General features: G+C 40.7%; 1 protein-coding gene across 5 annotated transcripts in view; it reads right to left on the bottom strand.

The window, feature by feature from the left end:
* The window catches only part of SLC6A1 (solute carrier family 6 member 1), a 122,414-nt gene extending 95,373 nt beyond the window's left edge, over positions 1-27,041 (bottom strand). For 2 of the 5 annotated variants that reach the window (XM_030569967.1, XM_030569963.1), the window contains exon 1: positions 21,614-22,141. The gene's annotated coding sequence lies outside the window, so the exon portion shown is untranslated. Of the gene's footprint in view, positions 1-21,613; positions 22,142-26,576; positions 26,790-26,951 lie in introns of those variants that run through there. The other 3 variants (XM_030569964.1, XM_030569966.1, XM_030569968.1) reach the window with 3 other exon arrangements.
* Positions 27,042-27,821: the final 780 nt, after the last annotated feature.

The raw sequence follows: 27,821 nt of genomic DNA, 5'->3' as shown, positions 1-27,821 counted from the left end.
TGTAACTCTTTGTAGTCTGCTTTGGACTTAATTTAATAAGCATCTAACTGCAGCATATGTGGCCCAAATATTACAGCTAGAGCATGAGTAGCTGAATGGGAAATTGGTCAGAAACTCACCAGTGTATATTCAATGGCTAAGGCGAGACAAACACAAAATGTAAACAAATGCTTTGCTTCACCATAACTTTCATGTCTGCCATTGAAATGCAGGCAAATAATAAAAACAGCTCAGGCATTACTTGTAACAGAGGGGCTCATACTGCCCTCTACTCCTCTGAATGGAGTGTAGCAAAACAGTGCTGATCTATCCAGAGGAGAAGGGACAAGGGCCAAGCTCACTGAATGCTCTCACTTTCTCTCTACCCCACAGTAGCCCTTACATCCTTACTTAAGTAGTTTTAACAGTCCTAGAATGACAAGGGGAGGAGCCATTGTCAGCAGTTCTGTGCCCTTCCCTCCTGGTGCCTCCAGGCAATGGCTAGCACAGTAGTTATCTATGCAGGGCTGGCATTTCCATTAGGCGACCCTAGACAATCGCCTAGGGTGCCAGGATTCAGGGGGCAGCATTTTGTGCACTCCTCACAGGAGCTTCCGGTTCTGCTCCTGTCGCACCGCCAAAGAAGGACCTTTTGCCGATGTGCCGTGGAAAACAGCGGCAGGCAAATGAGCAGCTCAAATGACTGTTGCTGTCGCCTGCGGCATTTCAGTGGAGGGTCCTTCTTCGGCAGCCCGATGGGAGTGGAACTGGAAGCATCCGTGCGCCCCGTGGGGAGCGCACAAAATCCCGCCCCCTGAATTCTGCCTAGGGCGCCAGAAACTCTGGCGCTGCTCTTGTATCTATGCCTACCTCACTATTGGTTGAACAAGTAGTAATTCAGTATTTATCTTACATTGTCCCCATTCTGAAGGTGACTTTGCTCAGGTATAGGGTGTAAGGAGAGAGCAGTGGCCGGAGGAGGGCAAGTGGGGATGAGGACTCTCTTCCCAGTGGATTCCTATGATAAATGTGTGGGGAAGCTATACACTCGGTCTCTTTTGCAGTCCCAATAGTCCCTCACACCTGAGGGGATTTTAAGGAAACTATGATGTGTGTTATGGAGTTTGAGCCCCCCATACCCTCTCCCATGGGTATAATCTGGCCATGACTAAGTGAATCTGTTGTTCAAATCTGTGTGTTTTAACTGGACATTCTCTTTGGGAATTTCTTCAGTGCCATCTTGGGGAGAGGTGTGGAACACCCCACTGGTACAAGTGGTTGGAGATATTCTGGCCAAATGCTTCCTGGTCCCTGAAAGGGTTGTAAGACAGTGAGCAAACTCACCAGCCAGAAAAGTAGAACAAAGCTCCCAGCTCCCTAGTTCAAGACTCTTTCCTCCACACTGGCTTTATTTTCCAACAGGAGGTCCAAAATAAGAGCAAATAAATAGAAAATAATTACCCATCGTTTTCCCAGCTTCCGCTAGCTGGAAGGGGAGAGAGCCATACTAGACAGCGCCGACTAGAGAGCTCTGCTATCACTGCCTCAGATGCAGGAAGCCTTGTATCTGGTTTCCTGCAGTGTACATGATTAGGCACATGTGACCGACCAACAACTACATCTCCCAGTTTAAAGGGCCCAAGGGCCATTAACAGGTGCACTAGCATATGTGTATTTCCCACCCAGCCCGCAACCCCCCCACATCAAATGCCCTGTTACAAGAGTATGTGCAGGAGAGAATCTGCTACACACTTTAACAAGGTCTAGCTTGACGCTCCATAGTATCAGCATGAGACTACTGGTTAGTATAGAACAATGGTTCTCCAACTTTTGTACTGGTGACCCCTTTCACATAGCAAGCCTCTGAGTGTGACCTCCTAATAAATTAAAAACACTTTTTTATATATTTAACACCATTATAAATGCTGGAAGCCAACAGGTTTTGGGGTGGAGGCTGATAGCTTATGACCTCCCGTGTAATAACCTTGTGACCCTCTGAGGGGTCCCAACCCCCAGTTTGAGAACCCCTGTTATAGAAGATGATGGGATGAGGGTGTCATCCAGCCACACTCTCTCCAGCATTCCTAGTAGTGCCGATACTCCCACAACTTTCACTCAGGGGCTCTGGCTATTTTCTGCACAGGTGCCCCCAACCCCTCCCTGGTGCAACCAAACAAACAAGTAAAATATCACCTTCTGTAGGATTGTACTACATATAGAGAGCCCAATGCTGCATTCTTTGCACACTGTAACGAGACGGTGTGGCTCCCCTCCTCATCCGGGAGGGTCGAGCCCCGTCAATCATCCATAGGGGCGGGGCCTCTAAGCGGAAGTCCTGCCCCCCAGAGGGTCAAGCGGTGACCTGGAAGGATAAAAGCCGGCCCTCAGCCCTCAGTTGGGGCCCAGCCACCGTCAGGAGCAGACCTGTCTGCGGGAGCTCCTGAGGCCGCAGGCCGGTGTCCGAACTGGCCAGAACTTCCCCGCTATGACGAGGAGCTGCTGGAGCTGCCCCACACCCGCTACGATGAGGAGCTGCCGGAGCTGCCCCGCGCCCGCTACGACGAGGAGCTGCCGGAGCTGCCCCGCGCCTGCTATGATGAGGAGCTGCCGGAGCCACCCCACCCCTGTTGTGGCCCCAAGGACCCTAGGAACAGGCCTGGCCGAACTTCCCAGAAGAGCTGCCAGACCTGCCGCCCAGCCCTGGCTGTGAGGAGCCGATGTGGTGGGACATCCCTGAAGCTGATCCCACGAACCAGGTAGGCTCGGAGGGGGATACTGGAAGTATCCTGGGGGCAGCCGACCCGAGTCAGGCTGCAGACCTCCTGATACCCATGGCAGTGTGTTGCAGTCAGGATCCCCACTGACCACTTGCAGCGGTGATCACCGCTACTAGGGCTCCAAGCTGGAACGCAGTGGAGTGGGTGGCCTGCATTCCCCCTGCCACCCATAACCGGGTGGCAGATTCCCCCTCTTCCTGGCCGAAGAGTCTAGAGCTGTTATAACTGGGTTTGGTGCCCCGCCCGAACCAAGGGCTGGGCCCCCTCTGACTTCACCACTGCTCTGCCCTGCTCCAAAGGGCCAGAGCTGCTATAACTGTGTAACTAGTGCCCCGCCCGAACCAAGGGCTGGCCCCCCTTTGCCTGTGCCACTGCTCGGCCCTGTCCCAAAGGGCCCGAGCAACCCGCACTCCTGCCAGCCCGCCCTGAACCAAAGGGCCGGAGCTGGGATAACTGTGTATTGTTACTCAGCCCCACAGCAGAGGGTCTGAGCCCCGAACTGACTGTATATTGTTGCTCAGCCTTGCAGCAGGCGGCCTGAGCTCCTAATTAACTGTGTGTTGGTGCCCGCCCGAACCAAGGGCCGGGCCCCCGTTGACTGAGCCACTGGGTCCGACTACCCGCACAGTGGGCGACAGTCCCAAGAACCGAGACCCGCAGACGACAAGTCGAGGCCGGTGTGGCTCCCCTCCTCATTCCCCTCCTAATTTTCAGCTATGATGGGGACAATGGTCCATTAAGAAAATAACTGCAAGCAGTAACTCATATCACAAAGAACAATGAGCTTCCATTATGTGGTAACAAATCAGGATCAGACTGGAATCAGTAACCACACATGAAAAGGTTCTACCTTCTATTACCAATCGTGTAAACCAGTTAGTCCCCAGTCTCTTTCTTCTCAGATTTTAAAAACAAATCCACCCTTCTGATCTGCTTGGTCTCAAGAAATTTTCAAGAGCGACATTTCTCATTTAGACACGATAACTTTTCAGATCCTGAGTTTGAACAAGGCCCTCAACTTGAACTCCAGTTCCTGCACCTTCCATTTTACAGAGTGCAAATAACAACAGACACAGATTTGTGTCTGCAGTTTTATGAATGCTTAAGTGAAGCCTTTTGGTATGGACTACTTGACTGTTCCTCCATAGACATGCTGGGGCAACTCGGTAGTTGCCCCCTTCCCAAAAAAATCCTAAAGTGAAAAACATACATTTTGCTGAAAGTGTCAGTGCTGAAAAATATAAATTTAATGCCAAACAATATTTCTTTTTGCTCAGGATTAACTCTTTGTTTGGGAAGGTCATCCATCAAAATTTCTGATGAAGTCCCAATACATTTTACATCAGTACTTAAGTGTTGAGAAAACCTCACTCGTACCACAAACCTATAAAGCCCTACCTACATGCTGATATGGATGCCCATTCTAACTTGATCTCGGTTTTATCATGTTGGTGGAAAAGGGCATTCATTAAATTCCTTAAATTGCTTTCAGGTCTGCTTATATTCAGTTAAAAAAAAAAGTGTAAGGTCCATGACTAAATTATCACCCACTTCTCTGAAAAATGGAGGGAAACTCAAATCAGAGGAAAGCCCATTTCTTTAGTGTTACGCATGCAGGCTGTAGTTTTAAGAGGCATTTATCAAAAAGATACAGAATAACTAATTATGTGGTTGCATATGAAACACAAGATATGGTGGAAAAATTGGTGATGCTAGTGTGATATAGTTAAAAATACAACAGTACTAGGACATAGACTCTCATAGACTCTAGGACTGGAAGGGACCTCGAGAGGTCATCGAGTCCACATCTCCTGTTCATCTCTATCTTTTCAAAAGCATGTCAAAGATGCCCTAGTGTACATCACGAATAGAATGTCAATAAAAGGCCACCATGGAAATCTATGGTGCAATGCATCACTCAAAGGAACCAAAGGGACTCAGATGCCCATGTCAATGTGCATTGGGTACTTCTCTCTCTCTCTCTGGCTCCTTTTAAAAAATCCCAGCCTGCAGTACTTTAAGGAGTCAGCTCTGAAAGACTAGATTTAATTGTGCCTTTGGGGTAAGGCTGGCACAGACTAGGAAAGGGAGAGCCAAGGGCCAAAATAAGGATTACACCTGCAAATCACACATACAAATGATGTTCTAATTTTAAGACCCATTGGACCAAATCCTATAGTCCTGTATCAGGCAAAATTCCCATTAACTTCAATGAGGCCACGCAGCATATTACAGGCAATGTTCAGTACCTTGTAGGATTTGGCCCACCGTATGCAAGCTCGTTCAATGTGTAAAAAAGATATTCCAATGCATAAAACAGTTCAGGCGGTTTATTTTTAAAAAGTCAAATCACCAAAACAATGTGACAAAACTGCAGCCTTAAAAAAATGTAAACATAAATGTACCAGTTTTAAGACTCAGTAAACATAGATATGTTCAAAGGCATTTACTCTAATCACATGAAGACAGCTATAAATGAAAGTGTTTTGTAGTTCTGTTTGCTGGAGGAAAAGAAAAAAATGTTTAGTAATTGGTTTTTCAAGGATGCAATATGAATCCTGCCTGTTACATCAATATGTATGCTGTTTTGTCCTTACATGTGCTGTCACGGAGCAAAACTCTTTAGGAATGAATCATACTGTTATAGATAAATGTATCTGAAAGAGGCTGAGGTGTTTCAGACCATAGTCACTTATCAAAATGTTACTGTGCATGTGCATTCTACGCTACTGGATTTCCAATCTGTGATTATACAAGCTACAGCTTCTTTTTGGTTAGGAAAATTGTTGTAAATATTTATTTGAAATAGAAAACTTTGTTCTATTTTGAAGACAGTTTTTCTTTGGCTGTCAATAATACAATTTTTTTTGAAGTTGTTAGTTGATGGGCCTGCATTCACACCTTTAAGAATAGGCAGACATAGCTTCTTAAGCAATAGGCACACTGGAGACAGATAAAAAATCAACTCCCCTTTTCACCAGGGTCATAAAGCCCCACAGTGTTATTGTATTGCACCAGTATTGTAACAGATGGAATCACAAGCAGAAACTTCATTGCAGCAGCCCTGATGGCACCTTTAAAATAATAGCATTTAAGGCCTGCTGCTGTGGTCCTTCTTATCTGCACATAAACTTGTTGGGCTAATTTGTCTGTCTGCTAGAACCACTGGTTGCAGCACCATTCGATTCAGTTTAGCCCATTTACACCACCAGAGCATTTACCCTGTTTACACCACCAGCATCCTTCCCTTATAGTTACTGAACTGTTCAGATGTGAAATTGACAGCTGAGGAAGGTGTCTGGAACTGGAAGGAAGATTAATTTTTCCCCCCTCTGGGTAGAGTTGTCCAGTGGTATTTCTGCCATTGGAAGAAGAGAGATTTGTAACTACAGCTTTAAGATAGTGCAGGTCTTGCAATGAAATTAAGAGAAACAAACAGAAATATTACCTCAATAAAAGTATGCAAAAACAGATCAAACAAATATATATTTTTATTAATTCTATCTGATCATATCTTCTTTCCCAAACAGCAGTAATAAAGCAGATGAATCTACAGAGACACTCACAAAACAAGTTATACACAGAGTGCATGTTGTCCACATAAATCCTCTCTCTCCTATCTCTTCTGTGCTGAAATGAACAAATCCAAAGCTGATGCATAGTGTGAGCAGCAGATATTAATGTAGTTTACGTTCAGAGACAAGATAGCATCTGATATGGATATTTGTTTAAGTGTAAAGAGATGTAATAAATAATTGTGCATTCTTTAATCTTACCTGAGACAGCTTCAGGAATGATTGCTCTTAATTTTCTGTCTGGTCTAGAACACTTACAAAATAGTTAAAAAAAACTGGGCATGTTTAGTCTTGAGAAATGAAGACTTGAAGAGAGACTTGTTAGCAGTCTTCAGATAAGTTAAAGGCTGTTATAAAGAGGACTGTGATTAACAGTTCTCTATGGATACTGAAGACAAGAAGCAATGGCCTTGATCTGCAGCAAGAGACATTTTGGTTAGATATTATGAAAAACTTTCTAACTGCAAGGGTAGGCTTCCCAGGGAGGTTGTGGAATCTCCAGTCATCAGTGGTTTTTAAAAAAAGGTTGGAGAAACACCTGTCAAGGATGGTCTAGGTTTACTTGGTCCTGCCTCAGCGCAGGGCGATGGACTTGATGACTTCTGAAGGTCCCTTTTAGCCATATATTTCTATGATTTTTCAACCCATGTACATATAAATAGGTCAAATATATATATATTTGGCCTATTTATCACCCCAAGGGCAAACCCAGAATCAAATGAAAAGTGAAACTTGAAGCTTATTTGCAGTTTATAAGTCATCCTTCTGTAATCCAAAATACTACAGCTTCAAATTCTTCTCTCAGATCTATTCTACTGAACTGGAACAGTGCTTCACTAGAAAGTGCATTAGGAAAAGGAAAGGTTAAAATAACTACAATTAAATCGTCTCCCTGTCTCTGAAGCCAAACAGTTGCCCAACCCAGTGGGGTCAGGATGGTTCTACAGCATAAAGTAGGGAGAGAGTCAGAGGATCTGTGACTGTCAAAATGAGTACCTGTTAGCCATTCGCCATCACAAGGGATCACATTGGCAGTTGCATCTACTTTAGCCCTTGTTTGTACTAGTGGCCACAGAGCAGTTCCTGTGCTGCTCTCCACCCTAGGGAATTGCTTCTTTCACTACTTCCAGCACTGGCAATAATATACATCCTAGCTTCTCACACTGGACACAGGGGCATGGGCCTCAATGACGTGTTATGGTCCTCATCCATCAAGGCAACAAATTCCCTGTTTCCCTATGTCCTGAATTAAATAGAAGTTTAATCGCACATATGGCTCAGTGTTGCTCCCTCTGAAATCAATGGGAAGTTAGCCATTGATTTCAGTAGGATCAGCAGCGCAACTATATCCACACTAATGTAACCTCCTTCACCAAAAACATTTTTTCAGTTTTAAATAGTTTCTCGAAATTATTATATTTTCTCCAAACTGTTCTAAATCAGAGCTTTTTTGCACATCACTGATTTTTTCTTCCATATTAAATACATTTAGTGTGTCAATAGCCCAGTCTTTCTTGATCTGTGCACTGCTGTAGAAGACAATAATACAACCGTCAGCACAGTAATCTGAATCTTCTACTATTTTCCTTTATGCATATTTATTTGTGTTAATAATCACCAGGATTTCAATAACTGAAAGTTTTACACTACACACATGGAGCGAGCAAGCAGCCAATCCTGATTATCATCTAGGAACGTCAATAATCCTCAAACTATGCTGTAGCAAAAATAAGCTGTGGTAGCTTTTTATGGAGTTTGTATAGAATGCATTTCAAGACATCTGCAGAGCAGTAGAAAACTGTAAAGAAAAAAGATGACCTCTCATCTCATCTAAAATAAATGGGAACATCAGGGCATCTATTGATGGAAAGAATTCATTTGCAACCTGCCAGCACACAACACACAGCTTCCTAGCAGGCATATATATACATGTGTTCATTTAACTGCTGCCATTCAGACATCTCAGACACTGGTTATTGGTGATGTTCTTTTCTGTTACCACTATAACCAACTTTCTCTGAAAACAACCCTGGCTTTGTGTTACAGATTTGATGCAATTTTCTGAAACTTGGAAAAATACAATGGATTTATGTAAGAAAACGAAAACACATTGTGTGATTCATTTGTGAGCATATTTATTCCTCAAACTTAAAATGGCACTCAGATTTTTCAAAAGGAAAAACTTCTAGTTCTGTATGCAGAACACAAGTACAAAGTAACTGGGTCCCCAGTCTGCTAACAATAGTAGTTAGAACTTATACTCTTTGCATATGGCCCACAGACATCCATGAATTTTTACAAACTATTTGCCTTTTTCAGTACCTAATACAAAGTTTTGTGCATGATAACCAGAATATGCCAATGACACTACACATGACTGATACCTGCCTGAACAAGAGGGCAGGTCTTTTAAAAATTGGCCAAATTCTGAAGTCACCTGATGCAACCTGCTGTGATCGGCAGCAGGAGTGATCTCTCAAGGTTGAGGATAATCTCTTTCACAGGTTTTATTTTTCATAGGTCCTTTGGTGACTGAGCAGTCCAATCCTTGAACCACAGGCTCATTGGCAGACATCATAAGTGGTGTTGGAAGACAGGGTTGGGCCGCAATTGCTCCGTGACAGTTTTCTTTACTTTCTTTTCTGGTGTTTTTCTGCGAGCAGGGCAAGGTGATTTTACGCAAAAGTGGACGTTTCCTCTCTGACATGTCTTCACCAGTTATCCCTATCCTGCCACATCTCTTGATGTCTTTAAAGCATTTCTTTTGGCCTCCCCAATTCCTCTCTCTTTTGGTGAGTTGGACGTAAAGCAGTTGTTTTGGTAAGTGTATGTCAGGCATATGCACACAGTGCCACGCCACCTCAGCTGGTGCTGGATAATCAGGGCCTCAACGCTGAAGATTGTGGCCTCTGTGAGGACACTGACATTAGTGCAATGATCCTCCCACTTTACGTTGAGGATTTTCTGAAGAAAGTGCTGGTGCTGGCATTCCAAGTTTTTCAAGTATTTTCTATAGGTCACCCAAGTCTCATAAACATAGAGAAGAGTTGGATTACCACCAATTTATAAACTAAAAGTCTAGTGTGTGTTCTGATGTTGTGGTTGCTGAACACCTGGCAAGACAGTCTGCCAAAGGCAAGGCTGGCACAGTGAACTCTGTACTGGATTTCAACCTCTATGTCTCCCTCTGTGAAAGATGGCTGCCAAGACAGCAAAGTATTCGACATTTTCCAGTTCTTCTTTGTTGATGTAGATCTTCCTTGCTGGGTCTGATGATTGACTGGGGACTGGCTGGTGGAGAACTTTTGTTTTACCAATTTTCAGAGTTAGCCCTAGGCTTTTGTAAGCTTCAGAGAAGCAATTACGGGCTCTTTGTAGATCCTCCTTTGAGTGTGCAACTACAGCACAATCATCTGTGTACTGGAGTTCAGTTATTGTTGCTAATATTAATATCTGCTGTCATAAACAACCTCCTTCACAGATATAAGATGGAAATCTGAGCCTCAATTTTAAATGCTAAGAAAGAGAAAGAAGGAGCTCTATAATATGTTCCATTAGCCACGTCTCAGTCTCCTCTTCCTGTTCTGGGAACAAATCAGATAATTGAAAGGTCTGAAGGTTTCTCGAAATTGTTTCAATTTTGTCCTTGTGTATTTCCAAATCTTTTTTATTTATGTCAAACCAGACGTTCACTGAGATTGTGATAATCTATCATCTGTCAAGCCACACTGAATCCCTCTTCGATTGTTTTGTAAACTTAATGCCACTCCAGAATTTCTTGTTGTGTAAAATAATAGAAACAGTCTTCATGGTAAATTCAAATTTTAATATACTTGTAGTAATCAAATGCAAAGACACAGTCTTCCTTCAGAGTTCCACTGAGTGTCACTGTAAAGCTGAAGCAATAATTCTCTTTTTCAGTCAACCAACCATGAAGATGAAGTTCCACTATGTGCTCTGCACATTTTTTAAATCCCAAGGAGAAAGCAATAACACCTAACACACTCAGACAGCAGGGGCCTTAGATGATTGACCTAAAAAAGCCCTTCCCCCCCATAACAACAACAACAACAACAACAAAACCACATACTTTTTCCCTGTATTCTTAGATGGCTTCTTCAGTAACTTGGACACAGTGTCCCAGATTCTCAGCTGGTGAAAATCAGTGTTGCTCCATTGATTTGGGTGGAACAATGCTACCTTACAGCAGCTAAGAATCTGGCCTACTGTTCTGTGGTTCTCTCTTCAGATGGGTGAATGCATTTTTCCATGTTTGGTTGCTTGTACCTATTGTCAGGTCATTTTTGTGTGTTCTACCAACCATTTTGCTTCTGGTTCTCTTAATTTTCTTTAATTTTCCTTCACCTCCATCATTAGGAGCATCCAGCAGCGGAACTGCAAATTTAAATCTGCCTGGCAACAGTGTCAATCATTTCTTTAAATTGCTTATTTTGTGCTACATTGACAGCATTGTTAGTATAAAACACGGTTGGAACTTCTTCAATCTTTGCCTTTCACTTGTTTTCATGGCATAATCACCTGCCCATCCTTGTCTTTTTTTTTTTCAGGGTGTTAACGACAAATGGAGCATGCTCCTGAACGAAGCTGATGTTGAAGTATGGTTGGCAGACCTGGAAGAGGCACTTAAAGGACCACTGGGTCTACATTTCAATAAGAACAATGGCTTGAAAATGTCTTTCGAGATCATCAAACTCAAAGTTCTTCTCTTGAACATCACTAGAAAAGTTTCATTCAGTGACACATTTGATCTTGAAGAATGTGAAGACACTGATTTTCTGCATCTTTTGAGAGGATCACCTGTCCTTTCTATCTTGTTATGTAACTCTTGACAGTGTTTACATTTTACTTCAGAAAGTGCATGTTTGTATTGGTTCAGTTCTATCACTTGATTCTTACAACTTTAGGTAGGTTATGCAAATGTATACACAGCTTTATGGGAATCCCTAAACTTTGATCTCCCTTTTTGCAGTGTTTATTAGCAACTTTTAAGTTCACTACCATTAGACTGACAAATAACCACTGTGGATTCATCACTGTGAAGACTGAAAAACAAGATGGCCAGATAGCTTTACAAAGACCTACAAGATCAGATGTTGTCCCTACTTTCCACAAGTTTCTAGATTCAAGCCCCCTCAATAGTTTACAATTGCAGGGCACTGCAGTATACTCACAATATTCAGCTTCTGTGGTTATAAAATGCATCTGCCTTGCTTCAACATTTAATCAGTCACTAGGACCACTTATTGCTTCATATATTTCAATATTATTGATGTCATCCCCTATGACAGAATAAATACATTAATGGCCAGTTTGTGTCTGGCCCTAGTGCTGGTGAGCATGGGAGGATGAGGAGGACACAAAGATCAAAGACAACAGCAGTCCCCATTCTCATGGCAGTGCAGAGACTACTCCCCCTAACAGTAAGGTAGCAGGGAGGAAGCAGGCTTATGACCTCACATCTCTTCTCATCACGCTATGGAGCTGGGTGTCAGCATATCAGGGAGAAGGCTGCCAACTGTGCCAAAATACTGGTGAATGCAATATCAAGATCCTCTGTGTATTCCATAAATGCATTGGGGGGAATTCACCCTTTTGACCTTAGCTGATTTTCTGCAGCTTTGAGAGAGGGGGAGGGGGGGGAAAGTGTGCATGTGCACACACATACACACCACAAGTAAAGGCCTTCCTAGGGCATGTTGTCGTATTTCATACCTGTTGAAGTCTCAAATCTTCAGCTCAGTCTTCAAATTATCCAGGTTTTCTCATTTGACATCATTAGACTGGGTACTAGGTGAGCTGCTAGAACACAGTTGGAATGACCCTGCCCTAGATGAATATATGGCTTTCATTTGCAATGTTAGCTGCAAATCCTGGGAAGAAATGGCCTATAAAGGGTGGATCAAGCAAGAAAGCAACATCAGGAAATAGAAAACTGCACTGGTAACTTAGAGCTGTCACTAATTCAGATACAGATGCTAAATGTTAGAAAGGAAGCAGTACAATAGCAGCTCATGCTCTAGAGGTGATAAGGAAGTGACAACAGTTAATGGTGCCATTACCACATGTCAATGCCAAGCTAAGAAGACATGGCACTGTGTTCTTACTATGACTGACCCCTATTTTCATTTGGGTGCACAGCCTTTGTTAAACTATATGTCACAAGTGGCATCTTATTTAGGATTGTTAATTTGTTTTCCTCGTGGCAAAGGAATCATTTGTCTTCTGGGCCTTGAACCAAAGAATCTAATTGCTGGATCCACTGCTAAATGGAAAGCCAACAACTCTCTTAGCAACTTTTATTTTACGGATGACTAAACTTTCTAACCAAAGCAATCAGCTTAAGCAGGGTCAAACGGAACATTGGGAAAATATCTAAAGGTAAGAAAAGATACAAACTGTGCTGTGTGTTCACTAAAATTATACAGATATGTGGTTAAGAGCTAGACTTCTTACACAGGCCGGATTCTCCAGTCACTGACATAAGTGGTCCCATTAACTTTAATGAGACTGCTTATATAAGTAAGTACTCCTCAAAATGAGTAGAGCTGCAGGTCTTGGCCAAATATGTGTATAATTGAGAATGCATTAGAAACTCAGTTTTTACTCAAGCAGAACTTCCAGGGACTTCAGTGGTTCTAATTTCAATATAAATTCTGCATAAGAAAAGACTATAAGAATTTGGCCCATTTGTGGGATATACAGTCATGACAACCATTAGTTCCAATGGTTGTAAACTCTGCAAAAGGATTAGTAATCTTAATGGTTCTATTTCAACACAGTAGGTTCTGAAAGCATCAGATCCTTGTAAGTCTTTGAAATAGAGTACAAACACAAAAGGTTATCCTTCATGAGAATATCTTATGATGGTTCACAGGATCAAAAACAATGTAACAGTGCCTCAAACAATGGTCTCTTCATTCTGAATTAAACACTAGAAACAATTTGATTGGACAGTTAATATCAAGCAAATACGATTCTATATGTATGAAAGTATTGCTGCCCAAACTCCAACGACTTCAAACAGACTTATAAAACATACCAAGAGTTGTGGAGGTTTTTTGTTTAAGTTTAACCTATCTTATTAGAAGTTTTGTGAGTCAGCAATGAAATTAACCAGGTATTTTGCTAATTGGCAATGGAATGATTTAAGAGCAGGGTTAATAGCAAAAGGAAGAATTGAATTCACAGAATCTGAGCACTGCATTCTAAAATTACTTGTACTAATGAACTAAGTTACAGCCCGGCAAGTAATTATTGGAGATAACTAACATTTCCAAATCTATCCTCTCTAGCAGTCACCTCAAACTGATAATATTCCATAAGTAATAAAAACAAAACTAATAACCCCTGATATTTGTATCTGTGCAGGGTTGATGCCATAAAACAACAAATTCAATTTCTACATTATAGCTATACTTCTGAGAATGAAAAATTACATTCAAACAATGCAAGAGTCCCTAAACTGCATGCAACTGACCCAAAAGATTTATAAGATGAACAGTGTCAAATACTGCCTTAAAAAGTCAAGCTATAAAGAACAAAGTAATGTTTAGTTCAAACCTATGACTGGTGTAGGCAAGTAAGTGTATAGTTTACCACACTCTCCCAGGAGTTCAACACTGGGAGGGCAGATTAATTTGCATTCAGATTCCCTAGGATGTCCTGAATCAGTCGATGTCCTGAATAAGACCAGTCCCTGGCAAGCACCATCGAATCTTGGGCAGCAGTGAACTCCCTGGTAGAATGAGGCTTAAAGGCACATTGTGGGGCTGTGAATCCCATGGGGAAGATTTTCTTCCTCCAGAGTCATAAGTCTGAGTTACTGCCATGGAATTAATCTGACCAACAAAGTGCACCTAGGCAGGGAACAGATAACGCCTCAGATTGAACACGTCTTGGAGCTCATGGGCCCAATTCTCATCTGATATAACTAAGTGTAGCTTCACTGACTCCAACGGAGCCTTGCTGATTTACACCTACAGAGGAGCTGGTCCTACATGTCTTTTTTTTGTCAAATTATTACCTTTTCTTAATTTGAGACCCAGAAATCGTTGAACATAGAACTTTTAGTGAAATAAGTCATTTTTTAAAATAAAATTCAGACACTTTTTGATAAAATAACCAATATTGTGAAAAAGGGCCACTGATGAATTCTTTCCTGAGTGAATGACCCATCTGGGCAAAGGCCTTTTGATATTGTGATAAATGTGAATGTCAAGCATTAAACAAACAAAATAAAAAAACCGACTAAAACAAAACTAGATTTGGCCAAGCAGGATGTGTTAAACTAGAAGTTCCATTGATTTTGGCTCCCTCTTTAGCTTTTGAATCATTTGTGAACATGTCCTGTTAGCTGTGAATGTTTTCATTGTGTGTGTAAATGTTCATCAAATATATTGAATTAATATAGTAACATGTCAAACAAATTCTAATCTGGCCAAGCCTAGATGAGTGTAGACCAATAATGATACAAAGAGGAGGAACACTGAGGAATGAGGACAATGTAGGAGACATCTGAATGACAAGATGCTTTGCTAAATATCATGGGTCTGATCACACACCCACGGAAGTCAATGGCAGAATTCCCATTGGCTTCAGTTGTGCAGGATCAGCCTTGACGTGCCACCTGAAGTAGTTTCTTGGGGGTTCAGGCTCGTATTCCACAACAGTACTTAGGCACCTAACTCCCATCTGGTTTAAATACCTTTGAGGATCTGGTCTAGGTGTACAGGTTAATGATTTTAGTTTCTTTCACCACTGAACACATGGGTCAAATTCTGATCTGTTGGAGCTCACAGATGAACTGGAGTTTGGTATCTCTAGAGATCTGCTCAAAAGAAGCTCAGGACTCTAAGTGTAGGGTTAATCCAGATCAAGAGCCATGTGGGGAAGCAGGCACAGTCCTGCTAATAGTGGGTGAAATTTATATTAGCTCACAAGGTCTATGCACCACTTACATCCCACTTGAGCTCCATTTTGAGGATTTAAATGGGACAGAAGTGCCGTGTGCTGTCCCTCTGCACACAGGAGAATATCCTTCAGTAGAGGTGTTGTTTTAGCCAACACTGTTAGCCCCTCATTTTCAGGAGTATTGTTTTCCCATACTATTTATCCAATGTGAATTAGAGGACTAAAAAGAGTCATAGGGTGACCATTGATGATGAAATATCATTAACTCAATAGAAAAAGCTCACAATAATTGTAGGATCATATCTGGTATAAACTACCCTTATAATAATGCCCCACCCTGCAAAAAAAAATCAAACCTAAACAAAATACAGTTAGTTTTCAAGGTACTCTAAATTCAGAGATGTTTTGGATGCAGTTAGTCTGCTTAGTAAGCCACAATTACTTTGTAGATGGAATGTGCATTGTAAAATACATTTACGTGAATACTCAAAACTCTTGCAATCAATATGCAGCACAGATCTCTCCACTATAGCAGGTACATTATATTGTATGGCACATGCCCGGTTACCAAGGCAACCAGTATCCTTCAACCAACTCTATTATTATGGCTATTACAGGCTTTTAGAATGTCTCGTGTCCAAGCCATCACTCAGGGCTACTTTGTGTTAACAACCTCAAGTATATGCAAACAGAAAAGCAAAAAATACAGCAAACTCTGCTTTGCTGATAACAGTATTAGAAGCAGAGGTGGCCTGGGAAATTAAACTCAATCAGCTAAGGGGAAGCAACTCTTATATAACAATCTTTATTAAGTCAGACAAATGTAGTGACAGTTCATTGCAGACATTCAATTCTGAAGATGAATCACTGTCTCAGTAAATCTGATGGTGGAGAATGGCTACGGTAATTATGAATTCTTGAAAGATAAAATCTTCTGAAAATCTGTAGCATTGCAATATTAATTCTCATTACTACAGATATCAAAAAGGATTGAAGTAAGCTATATAAATGTATCTACAAAATGAAGGAAGAAATTATTTCGATTTTACCTTTCATGTTGTCTATTGAATTTAGAGAGTTTTGATGTGCTACTATCAATTTATTATCTTTACAGTATAATCTGAATTTGATTAATATAACTGTCCCAGAACACTTGGGAAACATTCTATATCAATAATTGCTCAGGTCATTTTTGTATATAAGCATTTCCACATCAAAGCATTCCTACAACCTCATTATGCTCTGTACAGCTTAATTCAAAGTCTCCCTGAGCCACCAACTAGCGAATTTCAGGCAGATAATAAGTAACCTAATTTGTTAAAACAATCCTTGCAAAGTCATCCAATAAGTTGCTAGCTAGAAAATGTGAACTACATGCCTGGCAGGGTAGGAGGGATGATGCTTTGAAAGCAGTGGTTTCATGGGCGCTATGAAAAAACTCAGATACACTCTACACTAGAAAGTGTACCAATTGCAGACAAAAAGGTTTCTGAGCTTATGCAGAATATGAATGATTCTACTTACCCTTAACTGTGCTCAGCACTGTTCAGAAACCATGGTTATACTGAACTAGTTCTGAACATAATTTGTCCTTGACTATTCTAGCTACATCTTGCACCAATTGTCAACAAGAAGCAAAATGCCTACCGTGAGCCAGAGAGTCAGTCTGCAGAGTTAACACCTCATTGAGATGAACAGAACCACTCTGCACCTCTCTAAGATCCATTCCTTCCTATGGGGCCACAGAAGAGCTAGCATGGTTACAGGGCACAGAGAGGGTGAGGACAGGACTCTGAAAGCTCACACATCAGATGCACAAGTGTTTTGCACTGTGGAGTCCGGCTCCACCTGTGACCCCTGTGCACTCCTTGAGTAGCAACTGGGTAGTGGCTCCACTCATGGAATATGGCCTATCGTGTGCTCAGGTTGGAGTTACAATTTGTACTTTAAGCAGTTCACAACCACCTACTGTTTCAGGCTGGTTGGCTGTGGATACATGAAGACAGCACTACATTGAGGTCACATTTGGAAGGATTTCTTTCCATTGCCTAGATGAAAGTCCAAACACTCCAGAGGTTGATGTGAAACTTTCCTACACACTCTTGACCAGTGACTTTGTTAAGCACTCAGAAAAGCCAACAGAAAAATCACTTCATATGTTCACCAATAACATTAACATCAGACACTTCTGACCGAATATCAGTCAAACTTGAGCTTGGTCTCCCTTGCTGCCCATACGTTTGTGCCTGCAGTTAACAGGAGATAATCCACTGCTTAGTCTGCTAAGCACCCAGTTTCAGGCACAAATATCGTACATAGCTGTCCAAGTGCTAGACATGTGGCAACAATTACCTGCAGGCACAATTTCTGCATTGCAACAGAAGTGAAGCCATCATGTCAGCTATATAAACTTAAAACATCTTAAAAGTTTTAACTGAAAGTTCACCCTGTCCTTCAATTTTAGGGTCAAACCCCTTACTCGTACAAAACTCCTAGTGAAATCAACAGGCCAAAGCTGCTCTTAAGTTACATAGTCCAGAGCAAAATTTGGCCTGGAATAAAAACTTAGGGCCATATTATGTCTGATCATTATATAAGTGAACAATGAGGGGTAGAGGGCACAAAGAGCTCCCCAATCACCCCTACGCAGGCCAGGTAAGAAATGAGCAAAATTCCAGCCTCTGTGCCGCTGGGTGTACTCTGAATGCTCCCGCCCTGTGCTGCAGGGGGAGCAAAGTATTGCTAAGGGGCTGGGGAGGAGGTGAGAGAGACCTTGATCCTTCCATCCCTCATATGCACCTCACTTAAGCCAGATGGTTGGCTGCCCAAAGGGGAGTAAACTAGTAAACTGTAGTCCACAAAAGACAATAATGGTTGCACAGGCTTTTTGCATCCGAAAGTGCCGCAAAGAAGAATGGCTCATTAGTCATCCTCTACTGTGGGATGTGTGCACTCTGAACAGTCAAGCCCTTAAAGAATCTGGCCTGAGTAAATACTGCTATCATTCATTTAAAACATTAAATGTTTAAAAACATTAATAGTTGTAGCTTATTTATTATGTTGTTTATTTTGTTGAATTAATAGTGGCTTGATATATACATAAAATTAGCATAAATACTAAACAAAATTAGGATTCAGACTATCTTAACCTTTTGCACTGTGCTGAAAAGGAGGAACGTATCAGGTGAATAACACACACCTACTACTTGAGGGTCCATCCCCCCACTATCCTTCCAGTTATATAAACACATAATTTAGATAATAAAATGTTTTAGTTTCCAGAGGTTTCAGGATTATAAATATTTTCCCCAGCTGCATATTCATCAAAGTAACCCCCTCTGGTCATTCAGAATTATTTAAATTATAATTAAAAGTATTCATCTGATTGTATCTACCCCTCACTGGCATTTATAACATTTACTCGTACATGAGGCTGCAAAGCCTCTGCATGTTTTCAGTAATGTCTGTGCTGATCATCAGTGCAGTAGTAGGAATCTGTGCATCTCTGCCTTGCTGAATGTCTCCTTAGGCTTTCAATGGCCTGAAAAGAAATTCAGGGAAAGAGAAACATACTAAACAGTGCCCCCTTGCTGTTGACCAAAGATGAAGGCCATGTTTTTAACCCTAAAATGTTTTCACCATCCAGGACTAGAGTTTCAAGTTCACTATATAAACTTTAGAAAGAAATTAAGTCACTTGGTGGAAAAAAATGGGATTATAGTAGCGAGGAATTTAAAAGACATACCAGACAGCTACCATCCACCTGTAGGCAGCATATCAGTATGAGATTGATGCTATACCCCCATTTTAGCCAGAAAAATCTAGTTATCTAATAACAGTCCCAAGATTCTGGTTGTAAGGAAATCTTAATACACTCTCTGACCCACAAAGTATTAATTCTGAGTTCTAAAGACACTTAAATTGCAATAGAAATTTCACAATTCCACACACACCACATTAAAAACAGTACACTTTTACATGGCATAAATGCAGAATACACATCTGAAAAAAGGTTCACACCTTGGGGTCAGTTGTGTTATTTTATTTAAACAAGAGATGTACAAGTAAATGGAAGGAATGCAGGATCAGCCCTTGTAATAGAAAATCTTATATTTCTGTTTTCTCCCTTAAAAGCCACTAAGAGATGGAATGTAACAGACATAGTCTGTCTGAAAAGGTATGTTTACTTTTTAAAATGAAACTTCCCAAGAAAATAGGTTCTGACATGTACTCTTGCTTCTGATTGAATATTCAACCATTCCAAAAGAGGCTCTTCTACCTTTTTACTGTGCACAGTTTTTCTTTTGTCACATTAGTTTATGGAGCTATATAATTAACTATTATATACATACTGGGAATAATTTGCCTTTGCAGTGTCTGCCAATATCAAATGAAATTAATATTTTTTCTATTTAAAAAAAATCTTTACTTCTTTTCTTATGTATCCTTATTACAACATCTGCTGTGTTTTTAACAAGTGGTGTAAACAAAAAAAGAAAAGTAAAAACTTGACCAGACGTCTCCATATTTTAAATTACATATTTTTCATAAAATATGAGAATCAAATCATATAGCTTAAAAGTACAGAGATGGGGCTTGATTTTTTTATGGTATTCTTTAGATCTGATGGATCATTCAAATTTATATTTATCAACCTATTTTTAAACAAGGATCATTCTATAGTTTAGGTTACACAGGCTTAAGTAACAAAGTTTGAAGATTATAAAAAATAACTGGATTTCTTGCGAAAAAATTGAGTAAAAGTTAAACATTTATTCACAATTTTGAAATGACTAAAAAAATATTGTAGTGTTTTTAATTCATTGTCCAGCAACAGATATTCTTTTTGAGAAGTGATTCAGTGCCTCAAAATGATTTCAGAACAATAAACATAGAAAGGAGTTTCTTGCTTATTGAGATTTAAATCTTAAAAGTTAAATTGTCAAGACCTACATCTGAATCTATGTAGTGGATAATGCCTACTTAAAGTCAGATAGAAATATGGTTTTGATTAATTTACTCTATTTTCATGAACAGTTGCACATCTGGGTTTCTTAAGAGTAAGACGAATATTCCATTTACAAAATGCTGAAGTGAATACTGGAAGTGATTTAGCAGTTGGTGGGCAACATTTGCCTTTTACCACAGAATCTACATCTTTTGTGCATTCCAGGTTTCCAAATGAAAATACATATGACAGGTTTTGTATTGCAGAACTATGAGTGAACCAATATGAAAGCAGAATTATAGCTAAACCCTGCGGAGTCTCTTCATGTTAAAAGCTGATCACACTGGCAGTGTGAGGAATTGGAACAGAAACATAGTCAGACAATTTAAATTCTGATTTCTATGTTGGGCCAGTTACCCTGGGCTAAATCCAAAGTATTACCATGAAAGCTAATGAAGTTACTCCAGCTATACTAGTGTTATTGAGCAGTATTTAGTCCCTGGCTTACAGATTACACAATTACCATTGCCGATGCTGTCAGCGTCCTCATTTTCACAAGCTTGTGTATTTGCCTCATTTTAAGAAAGTTACAATCATTACAAATTAATTTTGCATAACCACAAAATATCCCTACAAAATGCTAGTGGTTCTTTGCAATCTCACACATTTCATTGCTAACACTACTATTTACAAATTGATGTTTGAACTTCTTGATACTTTTGAATTTGTGGAGGAAAAAACCTAAAATGACTTTTTAATCATTTTCAGCACTAGTAAATTTAGGACCAAATCCTGAAAGAAACTTCCCTGAAGTTAACAGAAGTTTTGTATCAATTAGTCAAGTTGATTTGCTCCTTAACCTAAGGAGACATCATAACTTTTGATTTATCTGAAAGAAACACAATTCTAAAGTGTGGCTATACATTTTGTTCCTATTAAGTGAACAAGTAAAAACAGCGTGAAGAAGTCTCACGTTCCGTGATGAATTCCTTTATAGAATAAACATGGAAAAATACTAAAAGTTGATTTATGAGCAGTAGTAACCTATTCAATGTCTACATTTATTCTGATTTAGAGCCCAAAACAAAATGAGAAACAAGCATAACATTTTCTGCCTACTCATATCCTTTTCAGATTAAGATAATTCTTTAGAGAGCAAATGGAACAGAATATTTCAGTCACTATACTGTTCTTACTTTTGAAATGTATTAATTTGTGTTAACTATTAGACATAACATAGATATAGCAATTGCTGATTTGTATGAAGTTCTGCTTTACATTCTTTTGAATTTTTACATAATGCAATGATAGCAGACAAGATGTGCAGTTTTTGTATTATATCAGTACAATGACAAGATATTACTGCCTCATTTTCATTTTCTTCAACAATTGCCACAACTGACCTTGTTTTTCCAAAATGAATTCTGTCACCGTGATGAAAATGTTCATTGTCCTCTGTTTGGCCAAACTGGTGCAGTCATCTCATGTTCAAGAAGGTCATCATTGCAGTAACAGTCATCATGCTTTGATAGTCTCCAGCAGAAAGCATTCAGAAAAGGTTCTGAGATGCTTGGCTTTCCATATTTTATATAACCAAATGTGTCACTGCATTACAGCACAACCATGTAAATATCATTGGAGATCATCTAAAATTCATCAGAAAGCATAGATGTTTCACAAAGTCCAAACCCATCTTTTGTTTTGAATGTGCAATGCAGGCACAAGCTAGAAGATTCACAGCATGTGGCAAATCCTGAGAGGAGAGTGAAAAGAAGTTTCCATGGAATATTATCAAATCAGGATTCTCTCTAACACTAGGGTTCTATCGTTCGTTCATACTTGAGTCATTCTAGAACAGGTTTACAACTCATGAAAATTTGTCATTTCAGGCAAGATGGGTGCAGACAGGCTTATGGGATTTATTTAGAAATATATCTGGCACCAATAACTTTTGGGTGCCTACCATTTATGGATTCAATTATAAAATAACCACCCCCCTTTGCTCGTTAACAATGCCTACGCCCAACCACTACTCAACCGTTCCTAATACAACATTGGTGAACTACAGAAGTTGAAAGGCTTGCTGATGTAACATTTCTTTGTCTTAAGTAAATAGGTTGATCTCATTAATTCAACTCAACGCCAGATCTTGCACTGAGATTAGCCTGTCCACAGTTATTAAATCATTGGCTTCTTTTGAAATGTAGTTCTATGAAGCCATGATATTTACCAGACTTGGTGGTTGTCTCTGAGAATCAAAGATGAGACCAGTAACTGCAATCACCAGGATGGTGCAAATAAGAGGTGGGCTTCATTCTTTAACACCCAATAAAGAACCAACAGCAACATGAAAACAACTCTTCTCCTGTCTTTCATCATGCACAATACTTGTATAAAGAGAGATAAAGCAGAATTTACACACGCACACATACAAATGAAATAAAAACCTTCCAAGTTTATTAAGAACAGTTCACTTAAGCTGATAGCTGAATCTCAGAATTATTTCATATTTATTATAATCAATTAATGAGTAAGATAAGAGGGTGTATAAAATCAGCTGCATATGATTTATCATATACTTATAGAATTCTATAAGTATTTATAGTTCTGTGGAAAAATACCCAAGCTGCTCTATAAACCAGAAGCCTATCCTGGCCATCATTTAAATGACATGTCTTTCCGTTTAAAACCCTTGCTTTAGTGGGATAAACATTATACCAAAAATTGTACTAAAAATTAAAAATGTACCAGATTACCTTATGAAAAACAATGAAATTTTCTTACAGAAATTTAAATGAAGGAACAATTCCATTATAAACAGGGTTTACTATAATCAGAATTACAATGTTCACACAATAATGCACTGAAAATTTTAGGATTGTTGCTCTGCTTCTCAATAAACTGAGTTTCATTAAGTCTAAGCTCATGACAGGAGAATTTTGCTGTATTAATACAACTATATCAGAGGTTCAACTATTTTAATTAGAGTTTATAGTTATCAACACAGAAAACGAACATTGCAATTATCATCAGATTATACCCAGTTACAGTTATAGCTAATATTTTGGTTTGATTGGTAGTTTTTTGGGGGGGAAGCTTTCAGATATATTTGTGCTTAATGATCAACATTTGCCAACCTGGATGCCTAAACTCCGGTACCCAAACCCATATTTGGGTACATAAATAAAAATGACCTGATTTTCAGAAGTGCTGAACTTCCACAAATCCAACTGAAGTGAGTGTAAACTGAATGTGCCCAGCACCTTTGAAAATCAAGTCACCTTTACTTAGGTGTCTACAATGGATTTAGCAGCATCAAGTTTGAAAATATTGGTCAGTGTCTACACTTCTAGATACGTTCTCCCCATTTGAAGTTTCATCATCTAAGTCCTTAAATTCTAAGGAGATCAGGATCAGTCCACTGCTCCTACATGTCCCCCCCGCCTTCCAAAAAGGAGTGTCTTTTTTTTGCTGGAACTCAGTGTTATTCACTGAAATTTGCCATGCAGGTCAGGCAATCCCCTGAAGGGAAGGGAGAATTTTAAGACATGCATATCAAATCTCATTACTGTTCTTTTATGAGAATCAATCAAATGTAGGATGTGATGATGTCATTATGATGTCATCTATTTAGGGATTAAAAATCATCGCTTCTTGGCAATTGAACCAGTCCAATAGAGAACAAAGAAAGCACTGGAAGAGGTTATGATCGGTTCCATTTACTGTAGGATAAACTAATCATTTAGTCCTGAAAAACAAGGCACGTTGTAGTTTAATTTAACCTGTTGTTTCAAATAATAAGATAGTTCTATTTTTCCTATACCTTATGTCAATCCAACTGCTTTTTTATTAGCCATTTGAGAAAAAATCAAGTAACAAATTTGTTCCATTCCTGGTATTTTCTTTTGGGTTTTTTTGGCAATATCCGAATACATAATGCCCCAAAACCATTTTTCTACAGATGAGCAGTGTCTGCCTTTAAGGAAAAAGCTCACATGCTGCATACAAAGCTAATCTTTTTTTTTTTTTAAAGAAAACTCTTTATTTTAAAATAAACCCCAATAATCTCATACTTCTGAAGTCAAGCGGCCCTCAGTCCAATAGCAGAAAAGTAGAAATTACACTAGCTATATTAATTATCATAAAATAAGCTAGAAACATTTATTCCACAAGGCTCTGAGATCTGTAAAGATTCTATGAAGCTTCTTTCTCCCTTAAAAGAAAAAAAGCTTTGTTCATGAAAAAGAAATTCATCATGCTATTTCTGGTGCCTATTTCTGGGCATCCAAAAAGGGATAGATGCCCGGAATCTATGCCTGACCTGATTTTCTTTAAAGTTCACTCATCTCTATTGAGAACATAGATTTAAATCTAAGTTCAAATGCAGCTAAGCAAAGAAATAAGTAAATTGAAATTATACTCTTGGAAACACATTAACAACCTATAAATATGTTACTAAGCTATCTCTATGTTTTCAAATCAGTGTATTTTTTAATTTTAGACCAAAACTGAAGTGCAAGCGTGTTGATTTAAAATGTTATCTCATCTTCTGTAAAAAAATAATTTTATTAAGACACTGGGAAAATTTTATGTCATCATATTTAGAGTTTCATTGCATGTTTTCCAGATACATATGATTCAGATAATATCCAAAGAATGCTCAACTTACTCTTGAAAAAACCTCTGCTCATTTTTGTTCAATGAATTTCTTTATAAAACAGGGCAATATTGTAGTTTGTTAAACAGATCTAAACAATTAGTCTGTTCACTTAAAAAAAATTAATTATACTTCACCTATTTTGTCAAGAACTGTTTCATACATAACAAAGGTCTGACAATATGCAAGTTACATTTAACATACAAGAAAACATCCATAGATATAATTTAAAAAAAAAATCTAATTTCCAGCACTTTCACTGTACATATTGTTAAAAGACACACTTCACTCTTTTCAAACATTAACACCATCAACTGAAGTTCATGAACATATTTAGCTGAATGAACAATTTCTCTTTAAAATCCAGATGCAGACTGCTCTGTCAACCATTCCCCTAGCATCTCATTTGAAATTTGTGTCTTCATAGAACATTTGTCACATTCCAGTGCATTGTTTAGAGAAAAATATTCCAACCACTACTATCCAGCTCTCCAATAATGCCTCACCACCCTTCCTCAAACAATAAAAAAAAACTCAAACAAAAATAAGAAGATGGTGACGAGCATCAGAACCATCAATGCCTATTATTTTGTAAACAGGTTAACTATCATGTTCATGAAATAAAAGTGACAAAAGAGTAAGAGTCTGATATTTTAGGCATTCAAGTTAACAACACTTCTTTTTTCATGTTGACAATTTTTTGATCTCTTCACTCTGTCTACTTCAACAGAACAAAGATTTAAAGTTAACAAGAAGTCAGTGTTTAGCTTAGTGAATAACAAAATGAGGAACAGAGAGAACTGATTCAGTTCTTGCTAAGGGCTTAAGAGTGCCTGTGAGACCTAACTACTTCTGCAATCCAAAATGTACAGGTAAAAATCAGGTTAGGCTGGGGTTAAACAGCTTCAAGCAGTTACCCTCTGGGGAGAAAACTGGGAACAGGAATGACTTTACACTGGCATTAGGCAAATTCCTGTTCATTGACCTTCATTACCAAAGCTCTTGGCATCTAGGAGCATCCCAAGCATTATGTGCCACTGTTGAAACCATTGTGGAGGAAAGCAACATGACAGGGTGCAAATAGGGAGAAAATAGGAAATGTTCAGCAAATAGCTCAGCAAGAAGACAAATATATGTGATAGGCTGATATGCAGTATTCTTAACAGGTGTCTGGTGGTTGCTTTACATACATATAATAAATAATGTATGCATGTGCAGCAAAGGTAGTTGCTAACTCTAAATCTATGACCTGGTCTTTTAAATGAGGGAATAGTCCTCTAAGATTTGATATAATGAAATCTATAAATTATAGCTACTACCAGGATCTCACAGTTTCAATTCCGCCTTAGTTGCCTTTTTATAGTCGCCAAGAGTCTTAGATTCCCTTTTTGCAACTGTCCACAATTTGATATTGTTGCATATAAGCCCCCCCCCCCCCAAGATGTAGCTACCTTCAGTAAAATTATAAGTGTTATTTTTAGACAGGAATAGAAACTGAGCTTGATATTTAGTTCACCCTGTAGAAAATCCTATATTTTGATGAAAGCCAATTTTTATGCACATCACACAAAGCATTAAGATGGCTTGTAAACCAAACTTTTAGAAACATCTCACTCATTACACACTAGACTGTTTTCAAAAATTCTGCATTTCAGAACTGTACAAGCAACAAAAATCATTCCCCACACATCATACTCCCCGCAACGTACCGGAGGATGTAAATGAACTTCAGGCAAGGTGTCACAGACACAGTGAGCTCGCTGGCACACAGCTGGCCTCACAGCAGATTCAGGCGAGAGGCAGGAGCAGGACAGGTGATGCCACAGGTAGAGGCTATTCTCAGGGCAGGACCGCCGGGTCCCCGGGCACTACCCAGTGCCAGGGACGGGCTCGCTGGGGGGTGTCGTTCCCAGAGAGAACCCCTGAGTGTAAAGGACCCGACCGTCACCGCAAACCTCGACACTTCTCCGTCCATCCGCCCCCTGCTCCAGCCAAGCACCCCGGGACCGCTGGGCGCGGAGAAACCGCCCAGCAGCAGCTTGGCTGGGGCAGCTGCTGCGGGAGGGGGAACTGCACACACCTACCTGCCGGGCTCCCAAGGTGGCTGCTGCCGCCGCCGCTGGCAGATGTGCCGGAGCCTGCCCGCCCGCGCTGCTCGCCCTGCCGGACGGGACTGTTCATGGAAAGCTCGGCGTCGGCTGCACACGCCGGGCTCTGGCTCGCCCTCCCCGCGCAGCACGCGCGAGCCCACCCGGAGGAGGGGAGCCGGGCCGAGCGGCCCCGCCCCCACCGCCTGGGTCCTGCACCTGGGGCCGGCCCCCGTCACCTCGCCCGGGCGTCCCGCGCCGCCGGCCGGGCCGGAGCTTGGACCCCGTCCGAGAACGGGGGCGGGTCTCTAGGGCAGCCCCCAGCCCGGCCTGGCAGAGACCCTGCGCCGGGCACGCGCCCAGCGGGGCGGCCTCGATGGGCACGTGCTGGCCGCCTGCCCGTGCCCCGGGGCAGGATGGGGAGGGGGGGCAAAGGGCGCAGCGCTGGGGGGAGGGGGGAGAAGGAGGCTCAGCAGGTGCAGATCAGAGACAGCTGCAAAGCGGGGGGAGGCGGAGGCGCTGGGGTGACTGTGGGATGAGGCAAAGGAGCCGCTCAGAGGGCAGCAGGTGGGGGGCTTAGTGGCCCCCCCAGTGGAACGGACAGAGAAAGTGAGGGGCTAAGTGGGGAAGGATGGAGGGGCCGGAGGGGGATGGGGCAGGAGCAAGGAGCTGGCTATGGCTTTAGGCTGGGCAGGGCTCATGGCAAAGGGGTCTGCTGTGGTTTGAGAGAGGCCCTCTTTTCCACCAGGAGAGACTACAGGCAGCAGTGGGACTCGTCTACAGAGCAGACTTTTCCCAGGCAGGAGCAGCCCTGGGGGGTGTGTCTTATAGACTGGGTGGTTCTAGCAGGTGGAGGGATCCTGGTCT

Source organism: Gopherus evgoodei, chromosome 7 (assembly GCF_007399415.2).
Source record: "Gopherus evgoodei ecotype Sinaloan lineage chromosome 7, rGopEvg1_v1.p, whole genome shotgun sequence".
Taxonomy (NCBI): Eukaryota; Metazoa; Chordata; order Testudines; family Testudinidae; genus Gopherus; species Gopherus evgoodei.
This window is presented reverse-complemented; position numbering and strand designations above follow the sequence as displayed.